This window comes from Xiphias gladius, chromosome 17, assembly GCF_016859285.1.
Source record: "Xiphias gladius isolate SHS-SW01 ecotype Sanya breed wild chromosome 17, ASM1685928v1, whole genome shotgun sequence".
NCBI classification, from domain to species: Eukaryota; Metazoa; Chordata; class Actinopteri; order Istiophoriformes; family Xiphiidae; genus Xiphias; species Xiphias gladius.
Window position 1 is genome coordinate 16,964,388 of NC_053416.1, and position 6,175 is coordinate 16,970,562.

Consider the following 6,175-nt stretch of genomic DNA (forward strand, 5'->3'; position numbering starts at 1 on the left):
AGGATTTCATTGTTCTCAAGTGTGAAAGATATTAAAGCTGACTATGTGTGTAGAAAGATCCACTAGAATCATCTAATAAAATACAATAATACATCCAAAACAAATGGCAAATTTAGATTTTCCATTCTTTTGTATAAACTTTACCATTTCATCTCAACCTTTTGTGATTTTTATCAGACATTTGATTCCATATGGTATTTCATGGGGCACTTTGACTTTTTGGAGACACAGAGGAACATGTTGCACTTTTTGCATCCCACAAAGGTTTTGCTTTTGCATCCAGGCATTCTGCATCTGGAAGCATTTAGAATGTTGAGCATTTAGGGAAAAAGGGATTGCACCATATTTCCTTATGCTCTCATCTGTACGGGGCTTCATTTTCTTGATTTCCGGAGAGATTTCTTTGTCACTGGAGTCAGGGTCATCTTGTTGATATAACTATGCCTGGGATATCAGTTCCTCAGCCAAGAGTAGCTTGAACTCCATGAATTGGGCGTTTTTCTTTGCAGGTGGTTGCAAGGCCTGGCTATCTTGTCAGGATTGAATCCATGAATCGGTGATTGCCAAATCGTCAAAGTAAAGGATGGTACAAACAGTGCAGTTCTTTGTGAAGCTGCACATTCTGTAGCTGAGCAAGCGATCGCACATCACATTTTTGCTCAGGACCTTGTTAGCAGTGAAGTGGGATCTCTTCACTGGAATTCGATTCTTCTGAATTGTTGCTGGAGCAGGCAGAGGAGTCTCCAGAAACTTGATGGCGGTAAAACACCAGTCAACGTACACCAGCGTTCCTCTGGAAACCATCTCAGTCAAACACAGGACTGCATTTGCACCTGTGCCCATTTGCTGGTTTTGAATGAATGTGTTCTTTCCATGGTAGATTTCAAAGTCCAACAGAAGGCCACTTGGAGTTGCGAGAACAAATACCTTTAATCCTGTTGGATTTGGTTTGCTGGGAAAATATTTAAGAACTGGACACAGGCCTGTGAAGGGAACTTTTTGTTCGTTGATGCAGACCTTTGCTGGCCTGGCTATACTGAGGCAACCTTGGAGCAGTCTCTTCAGGAGTGGTCTAACTTTCCAAAGCAGATTATTTTTCTTCTCATCTTCTGTCATATCCAGAACATTGACCACTTTCAGCAAAGATCTGGTCTTGTAAAAATGATCTTGTGTCATTGAGTCAGCTATAATCGGGACTCTAGTTTTTTGCAGCCCAATGCATTTTTTTTCTTGGATATCCAAGGCATGCCATGTACACTGAGATTCCTAAAAAGGTCTTGATCTCTTCTGGCATTGTGTTCAAGCTGCAGCCTGAATCCTGTACCATGCTCTGGCTGGTGAAGACAGACAGATCCTGAATTAGTTGGTCATCAATGTACTGCTGGAAGTACTGCAGTGGGCTCCAGCCTCTATTGCTTTGGGCAGAATCATCTGGTGTAATTCCTCATTCTTTCAACACAGGCATGAACCTTAGGAGAAAGATAAAGGACAATCAATTTAGCACAATTAACATGACAATTAAAAATTTTAAAGAGTTAATCTAAGAACACTTTTGGACCTGGTTTAATACATACATCCTGCCAATGAATGTGTTCATATTTTTTCCCCGTTTATTGTTAGATGAGGTTCAAAAATAAAATGTTGAGGAGCATTTCTTGGAGGTAATCATTTTTGCACTGATTAAAAACCTCAAAACCCTATATGCTGGTTTTGGCCCACGACGGCACACTTCATCCAGCTCTGCGTCTTGGTTCACCTCATCTGGCTCCTCCTCATCTAAGTCCTCTGAGCTTTCACTCTCTCCTGTGTCATTCTTTCTGATTTGCTGGAAGGTGAGGGAGTGGTAACTGCTGACATTACAAAAACTTAAATAAAAAGTGACATGAAATAAGAGTGTTATTGTGAATAATGACAGTATGAAATAAAAAAGATTGAAAAAATGAAAATGCATTAAATGAAAATGAAGTCATAAAACTGTTAAATGATTCTCTTAAATTATATCATAATAACGTTTATTGGTTGACATATTTTGGTGGGATTTTGTTAGACAGTTTATTTATATTGTTATTCATTTTAATAATATCTCATTTATTTATTTGATACTGAACACTTTGGGCCTCTTCATTTGCTCATTTAATTTAAAGTACCTTAGGTCAATGGGTCCACTCAGCGGGGTCTGAGGATAGCAACGTCAGTCGGTTGGCCTATTGTGCCAACAGATTGATCCACAGAAACATATCTCATTGACTGCTGGCCTGAGTTTATGGGGTCTGCTGTGGATATTCACAATCCCCTGAGAATGAATCCTTTTATTGACCTCCTGATATTTCATCTCACCGTCACACAAAAAATTCTACATGCACACGAGAAACATAAATTGTAAAACACATATTTCTATGACATTTATTCATGCCCCCTTGAGGATGAACCTTTTCCACTTTAGGACAACCCATGAGATTCAGCACTATTTTAAAATAAAATATCAAGGCCAAAGATGTACTTATACACAAAATATCTCATAGACTGATAAGGCACAGTGAAATTAAATTAGCTTGGTATGATTATGCATTAATGACCTCGTATCCCCACCATCCTGAGGATGAACTTCACATTTTCAACCATGGCACTAAGGCTTCATATGTTGCACAATTACTGTGTCACTATGTTGTACACTCCAGTGCTCCAGTGCTTTGGTAATATGGGGTGTAAGGAGCAGGACAGCCTGTGGGGCTCTTAGCAGAGATTTAGACTTTTCATTGTGTTATTACAAAAGCAACAGCTTCAGCTTTCTGCCCGTACTCCAACAGAGATCTGTCCAATGCTGATACATATCAGGATTAGACTATTCCCTTGTCATCTTTTCTAAAAACCTCTCATCCACCCAGAGACACACCTTTGTGATTTATGATGTATACTGTGTTTGAATTTGATTAGAACAGGAGAGGTCAAAGAGAAATGTCTGTCCTATAAGGCTGCAGACTGTCCAGACAATATTTGTAAGCGTGAAAAAATTTCTCGCAAAGAACAGAAGGGGACTTGAACCCTTAATGTCGTCAAGATGTGAAATCTGAAATGGATCCAGAGAGTTAGAGGGGAAGAACAGAGTATTTGGACGAAGGGTACATTCCCTGGCACAAAATAAATAGTAGGGGGGGAAAAAAAAGCAAGCCCACAATGTCAACTGAGCTGCTCAGGATTTTCTATCTTAATGTCATCAGAGATTAGAGTATTGATCACAAATATTGATTCAACTGTACTGTGCTAAACCTCAGGAATTACAAATATGAATTCTTAAATTATGTACTTCTACCATACCTCTTTATGAGAAGTGTTATTCTACCATTGGCTTGAATTTAACAGTGTTTCCTCATATTGACCACATATCTATATGTCTCGTAAATGATGATTTTTTTTTTTTTTTTTGGCAGAATGGGTACTACTACATGCTTGCTTGCTTGAGTGATATTTAATAATAATTCTGTGTTTGAAACCAGAGAATGAAAGGACCGAATTTAATGCTTAAGATGGAGAATTTCTTGCTAAATCTCAGCTGGTAGCAACACATATAACAGTCAAACTATGGGACAACAGGTAGTCTCGCTTCTGTTTAAACTTTAAGGTGCAAATTTGGAAATATGACATTTGGCTGCTGAAATTTTAAAGATTTAAAATTCTTAAGAAACAGGCTTGTGGCCTTACATAACCTAGAATGTTCGCCATTCTATTTCCTTTTTATCTTGTCTTTTCTTGTTTTTGGCAGAATCCCAGAGTTGATTTAAGTGGAGACAAGAAAGTATATTTTAGTGGAGCTTCCCCCAGATATGACTACTCGTTATGGAAAAATGCCAAATTACAGTACACACACATTGTAGCCAGCAGATGGCAGGACATTCGTAAAGGTAAATGTGTCTTTGTATGTGTTGCTAAAACTGGCATCTGTATGTCCATACTTGAGTCTCGCGGCAGGGGCCGCCAGACCTAAACTGCTGTACTCAAACTTCAGCATGTCAGATCCAGTGTCATGTTATTGCAGTGAGAACAGGGGGCTTTCTCCAGCACAGTACAACAATAAAATGTGCAGTCATGTTCCAGAAAGTTTGTAATAAATCTACATTAAAATGCTGCATATTTAATATAATTAATATTGTATCGCATCGTATGATGTTAAACCGTATGATGTTAAACCACCAGATTGTTTTCAGGGCTCATTAATTAATTCATGGATTTTGTTTATCTGAACTGTTACTTGGCATGATATACAGTATAAGTGAAACTGTGATCATTATAGATGAACATTACTCTTATATTCCACATCCTAGATACATGTATGGATTATTGGGTGGCTGTAGGAATAATGTTGGTAAAAACTGTCCACACTATTTGTGATGCTGACAATAACTACAGGACCATGTGGGGAACTGGTTCCCAAAATTAAGATCTAATGCAGTTTAATTTTCTGAGAAATGTTTGTCCTAATGGTTTACATTGATATGGCATTATATGGAGCAGTCATTCATATCATGTTTCATTGATCCATATACCATATTTTATTAATAAAAACTGGATAAAACCTGGGCCACATACTATATCCCCCACAAGTATTTGGCTCTACAAGCAGCTTACAAATGTTGTGATTTAAATTAGCTTGCCAATAGTTAGAAATTTTGATAACAGAGACGAGACAGCATGACACATCATGTCTCAACATGATCATTCACTATCATGTTCTAATTAAAAAATTGGTAATGTTAACGGGTCACTTATTGTTTGACATGTTGGGCCACTACTGATAATGTGAGAGACAGATTTCCTGTTCCCATGGTGACAAAGATGGTTTTGTAGTGATCTACACATGAAGAGAATACTATTTTTAACTCAAAAATCTTCTATGTCTTTAAATGACTCAGGAAATAGGTGTGAACAGCAAAGTACTGTTGCAGTGATATGAGAAAAACAAGACTTTAAAATGTGTTTGACTTTGTAGATCAGAAAAGAAAACAATCTTTAAGTCAAGACCAGAGGGGTGAAATACAACTGTTTTAATTGCAAAAGGATACCGGTTAATACATTGAATGAAGCACTGAAACAAGCCACTGTGACATTGCAAAATACCACTAAAAAAAGGACATTGTAAATTCTAAGAAAAAAAAAAAAAATTCATTCATTCAATCTGAAAGGCATACATATGAAAGAGAACAGGGAGCGTATTTACACCATGATAAAGTGTCCTGTAACTCTGCAAAACAAAATGCGTTCGGAGGCTTCCTCATTCAAGACATTTAAAAATGTTTTACAAACAGCTGTTAAAGAACAAGCCTTCGATGTCCCATTTAATTTATTTTATCAAAAGACAGTAATCTTAAAAAAAAAGAAAAAAAAAAAAAAGGCACCACTGTAGGCGATGAATTCACACCATCCATCTTATATGGTGGCGGCCGGTTTACACAAGACAACCAACATTTTCTGTTAATGTTTAATATGCTGTAGCGCTGTAGTAAGCTGTAGAAAAATCAAGGAAACGACCATTATTAGCATGTAAGGTTATACAGAACCGATAGCTTGAGAAAAATGACAACAAATGGGGCATCTGTACAAAATGGAGGGAAATGTGAGGTGTCCCTGCTGTTTCATTAGCTGATAGTATTAGCTATTGTGCTGGTGTGACAGCGCTCCCTGCAGGAGAAAGGTGTGGTCCACAGCACCAGATTTTTTTGTAATAGATTTTCTTCAGCATTAAGTGGCTGATGAAAACAGCTATTTAAAGCTTTTCCAGAGGGCGGACACCGGATCACTCCTAACACGTACAACTTTCAAAACTGTCACGTCATCACATTAGAATAACTGCATGGAAATTTCAGTTTTAGTTCATTTCTCATTACGCTATTGGGTATAAAATGCCAATCTCTAAACAAAAGAAAACAGATTTTTTTTTAACTATTCTTTAATCCGAATGCATAGATGTTAATTTAAAGGATGCTACACGTGCAGCATTTTTATCAATACATTGAAAACATCATTGTGGTCACGCATTGTAATGCTGGCAAGTAGACAATAAAGTGTCTGTTGCTGTGATGAATAAGTTGCTCCCTGCTTTGTGCTTCGGTGTTGTCCAATTTAGAGATTCTCAAGTTTGATTCCCTGCAAAATCTGAGAAAACTCTTTCCAGTAGATTTGT